Here is a 14,228-nt window from a genome sequence, read left to right as displayed (position 1 = left end):
TAACTGGGCTAAGGGTCTGTCTATCTTGTTTAGCTTTTCAAAGAACCAGCTCTTAGATTCACTGATTCTTTGTATTGTTTTCTTTGTTTCTGTTTCATTGATTTCTGCTTTGATTTTTATTTCTTCTCTTCTGCTGGGTTTGGGTTTCATTTCTTCTTGCCTTTCCAGCATCTTGAGTTGCAGTGTTAGGTCACTTATTTGGGCTCTAATTTCTTAGCGTAAACATTTAGAGCTTAAACTTCCCTTTTAGGACTGCTTTTAAAGTGTCCCAGAGGTTTCATTGTGTTGTATTGTCCTTTTCGTTGAATTCCAGGAATTCTTTCATTTCTTTCTTAAATTCTCCTTTGACCCACTCATTGTTTAGGAATGTGTTGTTTAATTGCCATGAGTTCCTTTAGTGACTAGGGCTTCTTCCAGTGTTGATTTTGAGTTTTATTGCATTGTGGTCTGATAGAATGCATGGAATTATTTCATTACTTTTGTATTTATTGAGATTTGTGCCCCAGTATATGGTCAATTTTTGAAAAAGTTCCATGGGGGTTGTTTTTATGAATTTGGGTGCACCAGAGTTTGGTGCATATATGTTCAGAATTGTAATATTGTCTTTGTTAACTGTTCCTTTGATCAGAATGAAGTGACCCTCTTTATCTCTTCTGATTAGTTTTACTTTGAAGTCTATTTTGTCATATATTAGAATTGCAATGCAGCCTCTGCTTGTTTCTTAGTGTCATTTTCTTAAAATATTCTTTTGAATTTGGGTGCACCAGAGTTTGGTGCATATATGTTCAGAATTGTAATATTGTCTTTGTTAACTGTTCCTTTGATCAGAATGAAGTGACCCTCTTTATCTCTTCTGATTAGTTTTACTTTGAAGTCTATTTTGTCATATATTAGAATTGCAATGCAGCCTCTGCTTGTTTCTTAGTGTCATTTTCTTAAAATATTCTTTTCCATCTTTTCACCTTAACATAGTACCTGTCCTTGGAGGTGAGATGGGTTTCTTTCAGACAGAAAAAAAGATGGATTTTGTTTCTTAATCCATTCACTTAGCCTGTGTCTTTTGACTGGGGAGTTCAGTCCATTGACATTTAAAGTTATTATTGGAAGATGTGTATTGATTGCCATCATTTTGATTGCTTTTTGTGTTCTTTGTCTAATTTTGTGATTTCTCAATTATACCTTTATTTTCTTTTGTTGTCCCTGGGGTATAGTTGTTTCTTTCTCTGTTCTTTGTATTGCTTAAGTATTCTTTAACCAGCTGGTTTCATAGACATGTATTCTTTCAGGCTATTCATGACATGGAAGAGTTTTCTTTCCCCATCAATTGTAATAGACATTTTTGCTAGGTAGAGTATTCTGGGCTGACACCTATGGTCATTCAGAACTGGAAATACCTTGGTCCATGCTCTTCTGGCCTTCACAGTTTGCATTGATAAGCCAGCTGTAATTCTGATGGGCTTTCCTTTATATGTGACTTGTTTTTCTTTTGCTGCTTTCGGTATTCTCTCTTTGTTCTGTACATTTAGTGTTTTTACTATGATATGCGGGGAGTTTCTTTTCTGGTCCTGTCTATTTGGTGTTCTATGTGCTTCTTGTATTTTGGGGAGCATGTCTTTCCTTAATTTTGAGAAAGTCTCTTCTACAATCCTGTTTAAGATCTGGTCAATACCGTTAACTTGAAATTCTTCTCCTTCTTCTATGCCTATGATATGAAGATTTGGTCTTTTCATGGTGTCCCTCATCTCTTGCATATTCCATTTTGTGTTTTTAATTTTTTTCATATTTGCACAATTGGTCCAATTCTTCTACTTTATTCTCCAGAGTTGATATTCTGTTTTCCATTTCATTCATTCAAGAGGTGAGGCTTTCTCCTGTTGTTTCAAGTTGACTTATGGAATTTTGCACTTCCTTCTTCATTTCTGCCTGAGTTTTCTTCAATGTTTCTATCTCTTTTGTGAATTCATTCAGAAATTTATCCCTATCTTCTTTTGGTTATTTGATTTATTTATGTGTTCTTTAAATTCATTCAATTCCTTTATCATGTTTATGATTGTTCTTTTAAATTCTGTACCCTGGGTTATCTCTAGGGGGTCCTCCTTATAGAACTCTTCTACAGTATTGGTGGAGTTTGGTGGAGACATAGTGTTTTGGCTTTCCATTTTATTATTCTTTTGTTGTGATTTTGGCATGTGAATTTCTTTTGTTGTTTGTGATTTTGATATGAAAATTAAGTTGAAGTTTGCTTCTGTTTGTATTATTGGTGTGCCTTGGTCCTTTTCTTATTGGTTATGTAAAGCTGGTTGGTCCAGGTTTCAGGTTCTCTCAGGTTTTATTTTGGAGGGAACTGATGGCTTTAGATCAGCTACTCAGGAGTTTCCACAGAAGTCCAAGTCAGGTTCCAGTTAGGTACATTCAGGCTTCCTTTTAAGGTTTGGACCCCTGCTAGTGGGAACTCAGGGCAAAATTTATGACATTCCCTAAGGGGGGCCCAATTTTGAGACTCTCAGGTGGTCTGCTGAGTTCTCAGCCTCTATGCAAGAGGGAGGCTGGAACAGGCACTCTGGCGGTCTGCTGAGATCTCAGCTTTATCCTACCAAAGGGCAGAGGTCTGCCCAGGGGCCTTGGGAGGAGCCTCACGTAGACCCAGTTGGGGGTTGGGTATGGCATGATTTGGGGAAGCTCACCACTGTGTGGGGGCAGGATTAAAGGGGTCATGGAGAGCATCTGAAATCTGACATGGTGTGGTAGGTCAGAGTCCTTAAAGAAAGACCTGGAAAGACCACCGGTGAAGGTGCAGCCTTGGCTGCAGTGGAGACCACGAGGTACTAGAGATATCAGCATCAAGGGGCATCCACCAAGGACAGCGACAAGAATGGAGTGGAGCTAGACTGAGCCTACCAGACAAGTTATGTGTTCTGCAGATAGGAGAACTGGGGAATTGGGATGCCCAAGTCCTTTGGAGCCCAGATGATGATAAGTGAGCTCCAGATGCTGGACACTGAGATACAGGATTTCATTTAAACTACTGAACTTCAGGTTTTCCTTTAATATGATTGTTTCTATGTCCTGGTTCCTCCCTTTTAGAATAAAAGAAGTTATGACTTGTTTTTTTATTTCACAAGAGCCCACAGATAAGAGACTAAATGAAAGACATTGAACTTTTAAAGTGTTGTAATTTTTAAAGACTGTGGGACTTTTAAAGTTGTACTCTATTTTATAATATGATATTAACATAAGATCTTGGGGACAGACAAGAAAGAAACGGTTATAGTTTAATAGTGATATGTTTGTGTGTCAAGGAGACAAGGAGAAAAGTGTTCTGGTTAGTTTTTATTTTTACCTTGGACAATCTAGAGTCACCTAGGAAGAGGGAACCTCAGTTGAAGAACTTTCTCAATCATACCGGCCTGTGCCCGTGTCTATGAGGAATTGTATTAAATGATGATTGATGTGGGAGGGCCAAGACCAGGGTGGAGAGCACTAACCCTAGGCAGCTGGGCCTGGGCTATATAAGAAAGCTAGCAGGAAACAAGTCAGCAGGCAAGTCAGTAAACAGCACTGCCTTCTGTTTTCTGCTTTGGCTCTTGCTTGAGTTTCTACCCTGAATTCCCTCAATAACAGATTGTGTAAGCCAAATAAACCATTTTCTCCCATAAGCATCTTTTAGTAAGAGTATTTTATCAAAGCAAAAGTAACTAATGCAATCCTATTCCCTGCTTTAACGAGAATGAGACCTACTCATTCCTCCAGAGAGTACTGATTCCCAGGCACTGAAGAAACACCACAGAATGACACCTGGGCAAATGCCTTCCAAAAGATAGTTAACCATCATTGTAATCATCATAAAGAAAATATTCCATCCAAATTCCTAGAACTGCTACAAGTCAAAAGATGAGTGAATAAACAAATAAATGTTCATAATGTTTCATAGTCGTGTACAAACGAAAAGTATTTTCTGCATCATACAACAAAATTGAATCTCATCTAGAAACATTTCATTTAAAAATCATTTTATAGGGCTGGGCATGGTGGCGCACACCTTTAATCCCAGCACTCAGGAGGCAAAGGCAGGTGGATCTCTGTGAGTTCAAGGCTAGCCTGGTCTACGTAGTGAGTTCCAAGACATCCAAGATAGCTGGGGCTACAGGGAGACACTGTCTCAAAAAGACCGAAAAAAAAAATCATTTTATTGTTTGCTACACTTTGACAGTATATAGGACACCAGAGTATGCACTACAAAAAACTACCCATAGAGCTCACTGGGGGAATTCATGAAAGTATAGGCTTTTTATCTTTGTGGGAGAAAGCGGGGAGAGACAGGGTCTCAGGTAGTCCAGGCTGGCCTTGAGAACTCACTGTGTAGGGAAAGAAATCAAAAGGCTCTATGGTTGTGTAGGTAAGGATGAACTTGGACTTATGTTCTTCCTGCTTTACCCCCAAGTGCTGGAATTATAGGCGTGCACCAGCATGTGCTACTTTGATTTGGGGGGGGGTGTTGTTTGTTTGTTTGTTTGTTTGTTGAGATAAGGTCTCTGTGCACCCCAAGCTGGCCTGGAATTCACTGCATAGCTCAGGCAGGCCTTGAACCCATGGTGATTACCTAGTGCCAGTCTCCCTAATGCTGGGATTATATAGGAGCTACCACAACCACCTGATAATTATTCTTTAAAAAAAGTTTTTTTGTGATTCTGCTTAATATGAGAAGTCAAAAAGCAGAAAAAAATTACTAAATGAAATTATGAACTAAAAGAAATCAAAAGTCACTAGGGGTTGAAGGTCTCTGGAAAGGCTGTGCCACCTGGGGACCCCAAGAAGGTCTCGAGGGTGAGGAAAGTAGTGGACACATCTTGTGGTATGGGCAGAGAAGAAGCAAGGTCCTGGAGATAGAGTGGGAGGCTGTTGGGAAGATGAGGCTGAGGTGGCCAGGAGCCTAAGGGAAGTGGGGAGTGGCAGCCTTCAAGGCTGTAGCTTGCCTTTGGAGCTCCCAGCACCTAAAGGGGTTAGAAACAATGGTATCCTTTGAAATTAAAAACAAAACAAAAACAAAACAAAACAAAACAAAAAACAAAAAAAAAGAAAAACTCCATATGTGGGTGATTCAATTTATCAACATATTCTATTAACCCCTTGCTACCTCATTTGGGTACAGATGAATTTAACTGACATAATTAAAACATTTCATGAAATTTAAATGAACTAGTCTATGTCAAAAAGGGACAAAAGAAGCACCTAGGGTCTTGATGTGATGAGGAGGGAATCCCCCCATGTGGGTAGTACCATTCCATGGGCTGGGGTCCCTGACAGATTAAAAAGGGGGAAGGAGAAAGCGGGCTGAGCACCAGCAATCCTCTTTCTCTCCTGTGAACGCAGTATGTTCAGCCACTACAAGCTCCTGCTGTCATTCCTTCTCTGCCATGACGGATGATTCTATCCCTGGAACCACGAATAAACCAAAATAAACTGTTCCTCCTAAAGCTGCTTCTTGTCAGGTATTTGGTCATAGCAACAAGAAAAGTATCTAATAAGCACATCCTTGCCTTAAACTTGTGATCTTATTGCCTTGGCCTCCTGAGTGCTGAGATTTTAGGTATGTGCTCCTGGACCTGCAGAATGTGCCGTTGCTTTATTCGCTACTCAGGTGCTTGAAAATACTGTCTGAATGGGATTCTAGGTGCTCTCTGCCTATCTAAGGGCATAGCTTAGCTCCCTTTGACAGAGGACTGACATACTCTGACAGGCGCATTCCAGGCCCCTTTTCACCTCATACAGATTTTACTAGTTGCACTTTCTTTTGACCCAACCTCAGCTGACCTGACTGACCCTGGTTCCATCAGATGGCCAGAAAATAGTCGTTGAAATTATAAGTCTCTTCCTGCCTCAGAGCTGTAGTCATACTCCAAGCAGTTTGACAAGATGCGCCCTAGTAACCGCTCTAGACTGCATCAAAAGATTTATTTTACCTTTTGTGAACTGGCCATGGAAATTTCACAATTTCTATCTTCAACTGTTTTTAAACACATGAAAACTGCATATATGCATGTGCACATATATATGGCACTAAGACTGGTACACATTATGTACATTCAATGTTTAAATCATTTAAAGCAATCCTATGAGGTAGCTGAACTGGGTGGGTCACAGACTCAAAGCTCAGCTCTTGCAAACCACATTGTACTGCCTCTCTTTAACCACCTTAACTCACACCATAACAGCTATGACATGAAATGGTCACTTCCAGACCCTTCAAATTAAAGTAAATTCAACATTCACTGGCCCAGAAGAGGTTTCTGACATTTTTGGAAATCATAAGAATGTTATGAAAAGCTGCTAACTTCTCAGCTTAGAGATTCACTCATTATCAAGTACTTGTTGAGCATATGCTACAATGCCTGGCACTGTAAACAAGACAAACAAAACTTCTGTCTTCCCACACCGGCAAACAGCAAGGTAGTGAGACAACACACAGATAAGGATCGGGGAAGCCGGTCGAGCAGCAGTCCATTCTCAGGAGTATGAGAGCAATTCAGTCAGTCAGGAGATAGGGCATGCTCTACGTTCTGTCAACAGCCATAATGGAGCTGCCTCTGGTTAACCAAGGACTGGATAGGGGAGTGGGGGAAATGGGCAGCCTTCAGGCAGGAAAGGGAAATGGTCCTCTGGTTTAAAAAAAAAAAAAAATCATTGTAACCACGGTGAGCAAAGAGATTGGATGAATAGGGACAAACTACAATCAAGGAAGCTGGACAGGTGCTGGATTTACCCAGGGGACTGGTGGAATCCGTGCGATAGCAGTAGGGAGATAGTTATGTGGGAATGGATGGAGATTTAGAGGAAGAGGCGGTGTGGAAGATGTAGTTAGGGGAAGGCAGATGGGTGGTGGCAACCACAGAGCATCCAAGAGCAGTAGCTGCCAGGGGTAGGGTTACATTTAGAGTCGCTCACAGTATTGCATTAACAGCGGTTGGGCGCTGGGCTCTGGTTTACAGGAAGAGTCCAGGTGATGGTGGGGGCTTTTTAGACATCCGCAACACAAGGTACTTGAAAGCAGGCACCGGGAAGAGCTCGCCAAGGTGGCGCGGAGCAGCGTCCTGGGAACGGAAGGCTGGAGCTGGGCATGCGGTTCACAACGGAGCGCTAGTCTCCAGGGTCACCAGAGCTGATGGAAGCCACACACCAGGTCCATCATGGGCTAGAAGCACCGTATACCACCGAAAGCCTCTCCCACCACCGGCTCAAGCACAAGCCCATTTACTAGGAGGCGGCAGGCTCTGCGCAGGAGGCTCCCCGACCCAGGAGGGGTAGTCCCTTTGGGCTGGGCTCCAGGCAGGGAGACCGCGCCGGCCAAATCTCCTGGGAGACCAGACTTCCCACACCACTCACCGCGCCGGAGGACGGCCCTCCTTCAAGCCAGCCTCCAAGTGGTCTTCATCGTCCTTCCCGGCTCCCAGCACCCGCGCCTGCGAACGCTCACGGGTTTCCTTGCTGCGCCCGCCCTTGGTTTTTCAGTCAACTCCTTCCCAAACCCCGAGGTTGAACCAATGCGTAAACGTCTTCATCCGTTGCGTCGGGCCGATCAGCCAATCGGAAATAACAATGCTGCACTGTGCGGAGCACCATAGCAACGGGTGACGCTTGCCCCGCTGCCCAAGCAACCAGAGACTCCATGGGGTGAGGCTTTCACTGCACAGAGCCCTGACCAGCGAGCAGCCAGCGACATATCTTGCGCTGGTTTTCGTATGCTTGGAGCTTAGTCTGCGGCATCAGAAATAACAGGTTTATCTCGGGTGCTTCAAGATTGCTATGGACTACAAATCAGTTCTCAAAGGTTGAGGAAAAGGACTATTACTTTTAGACTTTATAAAACCACTTTGAGCCCAATGCATGTGTCAGGTTGACAAAACGCATTCCCTGGGCCGCAAGACCTCTCGGTCAAACTTGTCACAGGTACATTTGGTGGCGCTGCAAAGTCACTTCACCTTTTAGTGCAAGTCTGCAAATTTTTTTAATGAAAACGAGTTGCATTAAAATTGCCTTTTAAAAGATAGAACCTTGAGCCTTTAAAAATGAGTGTCAAACTTTACTGAGTGGTCAGTTTGGGCTGAGCCCTAGTCCCAATTATTTCATTTTGCCTGCTCTTCACATTGGTCATTATTTTTCATTCTAAAGTTGTAAACAAGAAATGGCCTAAACAGCCCAAGACTGTCTCTGGAAATAATAAAGGCAAGGCAAAGCCTAGGATGCATCCTTGACCACTTCCTCAGGCACAGGGCTCTAAGCACTTGGAATAGCAACTGTGTAACTGAAAAAACTTTCCCCTGAAGAAAAAAGCCAGTAGTGGTGGCAACATGTCTTTAATTCCAGCACTCAGGAAATGGGAGGCCAGGAGTTTGAAGCCAGCCTGGGCTACATCAGAATTTGTATCAAAAACCAACAAAAACCTTAAAAGTAGAGTTCTATATTGGGAATGTAAGAAATGGAGATGAAAGGCAAGCTCAGGTGACTACATTCAGAATGAAACCCTTAGGATTGATGCTCCCAACCAAAACCCAAAATGGTGATGGAGCATGGAGTAGGAAAGTGTTCTATGCAGACTTCTGATTACGGAGCAGGGAGTAAACATGACTTCATTCAAGTTCTGCTGATCTTCAGCAGAATATCAAATGTGCCCGACTTTTCTACTTTTCAGTAAAAGAAATGTAAAATCAATACTTGGACCTTCCCTGAATATTCCTGAACATTCACTGCATGGAAGATGTAAACTACATTAAAGTCACTGGCTCTTGAAGATATGACCATCTCCAAATGGTGAGGGCCCCGACTGCTCTGCTGTGTAATAAAGATACATAAGCCACCATCGGAATCACAGCTGCACAGTGTTTGCAGCTATGTCATAGGTAGGATTCACATCTATGGGGTTTTGTGCCCCCCCCCTTTTTTTGTTTTCTATTACCCTTTTAGTGTCCTGAAATAAATGTGTCAACTACATGAAGAAAACCAGTATCATGCCCTAGTTATAGCATAAAATAAGCTAATAAAGATAAATTAAATCTGCACTGAGATACTCAGAATCAACTTAAAACAAAAATCACATCATATAATTTCTGAAAATATTGGGTATGTCCAACCTACAGTCCACAGGCCACATGTACTCCAGGATAGCTGTCAATGTAGACCACCAAAAAAACATAAGTGAGGGGTTTGTTTTGGGTTTTTTTTGTAATCTCATAGTATGGTTCAAGTGTGTACTTTGTAGATGACTACATATTGTTCCAATATCAAATGGTTGGACCCACTTGCAAGATCAATGGCCCTGTGCAAGAAAAGGTGTGGGCCTAACAAGTATGCATGCACTCACGCACACATGCACTAGCACGGTGCAGGAGCAAGAACCTAGCTTGAAGACTGACAGCATGAGGCTCAATATAACCCGAAGTGCAGAACTCTCAGTGAGCCTTGAAAGAAAAGCAGCAACAGGGGGGAAGGCTTTGCAAACCTGTCATGTCTCCATTACAAGCAATGGGACAGAGGTAAAGGCCCATCACTGGGGGGACGCATACTCAGATTAGACAGGCAGTAAGTAATACCACAGCAAACAGCACAAGTAAGGAATCCCTACTGCTGGTAAATAGTAAAGGCAACAGTCTTGAAGTTCTGTACATGAAAATTATAAATTAACAAAAGTACATTTTCTTAAAATGTAAATCAAACTTCCTAAGAAATTTCCAAAGCCATAAACACTTTTCTCCATCACCCACAACCTAGTAAATTTTTCATGAGACATAAGAAGTTTTTGTGTGTGGAAAACAGGAGCAAGTGCTATATACCATAAGAAAACAATCTAAGACATGTCATTTTCTATTAAAAAAATTCAAACTAAAATTAGATAAAAGAAAAACAAACCTTGAGCTTGAGAGGTCAATGGAACTCCTCACATGGCAAAATTTTTCTAGCATTAAAATAGAATGCAAAATTGGACCACTCTTTAAAATATTTTATTATTTTTATTTTATGAGTGTACTGCCTGCATGTAGGTGGGTGCACCTGTGTCATGCAGTGTCCACAGAGGTCAGAAGAGGGGATCAGATTCTCTAGAAATGGAGTTACTGATGGTTGCCAGCTGCCATATGGATACTAGGAACCAAACCTGGGTCCTCTGTAAGAGCAGCCAGTGCTCTTAACCCCTGAGCCATCTCTCCAGTCCCTGGACCAGCTGTTTAAACAGTACTTTACCTTCAATATTTCTTAACTATTAAATGTCACTGTGAAACAGCGTTTTACTTTCTTCCTCTTTTGTTTCTCCCTTTTGTCCCTCTTCTACCTGGGCACCGAGGACGGGGAAGCGGAAAGCAGAACTCACTCCTTCCCAGCCCAGCTGAATCTGAGGACGAAATGCAGCTCTCCAGGGACACAGGAGTAAAAACCAGAGTGAGCAGCTTGTTATGTGGACTTTTATTGCTTTCAACTTTCAATAACATCTACAAAAAAAAAAATAGTGATCTCTAACAATTATGAAACAAATTTGAAAGGCAGCATTGTTCACATTATTAACTCAGGTAGAGATGTACTTCATATAAACAAAAAATATCAGGTCTACAACTGTTTAATTTACTTTGGATTTTATTACAAAAGAAAATATCATTGCAATTATAAAAGCCATAAAAATTGTAACTGTATGTGAAATTACACCAAGGTATCAAATATTATATAAATGGACAATAAAATTCAATTTTTATTTAAACTTAACATAGTAAACATGGAAGACACCCTCTTCCTGCAAAGATAAAGACTGTGAACAAATAAAGCAACAAGAAAAGATGCAGCACAAAAACAATCAATGTGCAAAACATGTGATTAAAAACCTTAAAACTGGGGCTTACCTCTAAGCATATCTTAAAATTTTAAATAATCTTTAGATGGTTCAGCTTTTTATAACTGACAATTTACTTTCTGGTAAGTTAAAAAGGACCTTACATTAAAACTATCAAAATCCTGCAATCTTAAAACTTGAATGCAGTTATGTCTTTAATTTACTTTCTAAAAATAAATAACTGCTGGAATGAGGACATTTCACATATTTGCACTACATATGATAACAGGGATGGAATCTACATAAATAAATCTCAAACATTTAAGTTATTTAAGATAAACACTTTTGAATTCAATGGTACGCTGATGGCTTACATATCCCAATCTGAGCACTTTAACAGGATTCATATGCTGAGCTGTTAAGCACATTTATATCACTGATGGGCACTGATGAAACCTACTAACCAGGAAGCTCTGGTGCTATTCCTCACTTTCAGGGATGGTTTTTCTTTCTGAAGAATTTTGAACCTGTCTTTGTGAAAGGAAAATGAGAACGCCATACTCACACTGAAACTTTGAGTATGTGGAAAAGTTTTTGGATGGAGAAGAGTTAGTGATTCTCAGCAGTAAACAGATCTCCTTTATAAATGCATGCATTAGCACATATAATGTTTCATCCTACATGTTTTACAGAAAGCTTGGCAAATTATGAACATTGGTATGCCACAAGGTTAAAAAAAACTTAAAAGAGATTTAAGGTTGATTTCACACATAACACATACAACACAGTGTCTTAAAAGACTGGGTACTTCACTTCTGCATATTTAATATTACTAAAAATATATAGAATCACCCTTTTAGCATCAGGAAGCTAATTCACTGTTTTTCCCAAAAGCTCCTATTTTAGATTGAAACAGCAATCAAAACAAAGTACATTTCAGATGGTTAACATCAGGATTTTTTATAGTCTTTGTAAACACACATCTAGAAATAAATAAACTAGGGTGAAGGAAAGAATATCCTGAGGTGGCTTTATGGCCAGGGTATTCAGTAGCACTAAGCTCTAATCTGAAAATCAAGGCATCTAAGAAAGTGCAGGGCTGCTCATCTGATTTTGCCAATGGATATGTACAAGTTTAATTGTTTCGCACCTTGAGGTAAATCAGTTCATAACAACTACTACTCCTCATAAACACCTACTTAAGGCAGCATTTAAAAGTCAACACATATAGTAAATTATATCTTGCTGTCTTGTAATAAATGTTATTCATGATTGCTATTTTCAAAAATAGTAGAAGAAATATAGCCACTTGAAAGAAGCAGTTAACCTCTGCTCTTCAGTGGTGTAGTCGTATCAGATAATTTTCTAAGTCAAGTAGTCAAAAGCAGAAGCTATTAAAAATAAAAAACACAGTGAAACTTTCTGAATGCAAAGTGTTTTTAAGTTATATTTTTTCTGGCACTGGGTAATACATATACACAATTAAATAAAATCATAAAAAGATTATGAGACCAGGTAGTTTTCAGTTTAAATTTTAAAATCACTTCCTATAAAATAAGCTAACCCTTTGATGTCCAGACACAAGGAAATGATATGAGGAAATCCTCCTGTTTCGGTACATCAGGGGTGTTTTAAAAATAGCAGCAAATACTGGGGACTTTGGAAATGACTACGCTGCTGAGAGGAACCACTTCAATGGAAGTCACGACTGCTGACAAGCACCATGGCAATCCTCCTATCAGATGCCAAGAGAGTTCATTAGAATCCCTCAGACAGTACCAGATGATGCCAGCTACATTTCTAAGGAAAAGCAGCTACATTTCTAACCTCATGAGGCAGAAATTGACTCTATTATTTTAACTAGACTTCAACTATATGATCTCTGATGAGGGAATTATACTAATTATTATGTAGGTTAAATGGATTAAAAACACTCCAAAATTGCTAAAATATCCAATTTGGGCATTTTTATTCATTTGATCTATGAGATCAATTCCCTCATATTTCTGTACTTTAATCTGAAATGAACGTTCACCCCAATATTCACCTCCCCATCACGTTCAGTGTTTGAGGCTTCTCAATATTCAAATGGGTTCTTTAAACTGTCCTCTTGCCCTATTAGTTTCACAGCCCCATTCATTCAGCCCTACAGGCTTATATGGAACAGCACTGATTTATTCTGTGGGGAGCTAAGAGTATATAAAAGATGATCAAAACAATCTGCTACAAGTTAAAAAGGCAGCTCAGAAATAATGAAAAGCCAAATGCTATCACAGAATAGGAACAATATCATCTACGCTGCACATAAAATGCCTAACTTCATTTTAAAATGTAAATATGGCAGTGCTTTATATCAAAGGTGTAAAGTCTATCACCTGCTTTCATATAATAAACAAATGCAAGTGAGCATCAATTATCTACAACATTAACAATTAACATTTGTTAACACCTCAAATGTCTACATAATATTTAAGCATCATGTCAATTAAAATAAATAAAATAGTTAAGAATGAAATTGTGGGTAATAACCTATTAAATCTATTAGAAATAACAACAGAAATGAAAGGTAATTTTTATAAAGTAACACTGATCACAAGCCCATTTGAAAGAATTCTGACTTCTGATTAATCACTATTTACTATAGAAAAATAGTCAAGAACTTGAACCTGATACAAACTAAACTACTTTAAGTACAAGAGAACAAGGGCAAAGAATAGAGTAGAATTTCAGGTTTTGAGAAAACTGTGAGTGCTCAGAAAATAATGTTTACAAAAGTAAAAAAAAAAAATGTAACTACTGCAAACTAGAACTTTATAGCTTTTACAACTCAAAACATTATGACTGGTATGGGTGCTAAATTATCAGTTACATTTAATTTTTTACTTGCTCATCAGAATGGAAGCCCACATAAGGATGTTTTAAAAATAATTCCTAAAACATAAAGGTTGACTAAAAGCTATAGTTCCTACCTAGGAAGATTTCATTGCTTTATCACTTGTGAAGCATGAAGGGCATTTATGAGGAAGCCCACAGAGAAGCCAGGACGTGTGATTTTCCCCACAACATTGGCAGATGCCTTATTCTACCTATAAAACGCTACTAAAAAACAAAGTTTTAGAAACTCAAGTGAAAATTACAAATATATAGACAAGGTTTGCATCACTTGATACGATTGCCACTGACAGAGATTTAAGAAAAGCAAAGTGAATGCCATTCTTCACATCTTTCTACTGTAAAACAGAAAGATGTTCCCCACCCACAACAGAATTATCTGAAGAGAAAAAAACCATGTACCTCACTTCTAAGAGACCACTTCATTCTTCATGGTGCTCATAACCAACTACAGACACTACTTCAAAAAACCCAGGTGTCATGCATAAATAGCATGACATACAGTACTGTTACATATAATGACACAACA

General features: G+C 39.6%; 1 protein-coding gene across 6 annotated transcripts in view; it reads right to left on the bottom strand.

Moving 5' to 3' along the window:
- Positions 1 to 7,514, bottom strand: part of Nek10 (NIMA related kinase 10) — a 270,542-nt gene extending 263,028 nt beyond the window's left edge. For all 6 annotated transcript variants that reach the window (XM_029563521.1, XM_008833138.3, XM_029563522.1 and 3 more), the window contains exon 1: positions 7,381 to 7,514. The gene's annotated coding sequence lies outside the window, so the exon portion shown is untranslated. The remainder of the gene's footprint in view (positions 1 to 7,380) is intronic.
- Between the last annotated feature and the right edge of the window lie 6,714 nt (positions 7,515 to 14,228).

Source organism: Nannospalax galili, unplaced genomic scaffold (assembly GCF_000622305.1).
Source record: "Nannospalax galili isolate Female #2095 unplaced genomic scaffold, S.galili_v1.0 scaffold215, whole genome shotgun sequence".
Taxonomy (NCBI): domain Eukaryota; kingdom Metazoa; phylum Chordata; class Mammalia; order Rodentia; family Spalacidae; genus Nannospalax; species Nannospalax galili.
Note: the sequence above shows the minus strand (reverse complement) of the source record. Positions and strands in the feature narration are given on the sequence as shown.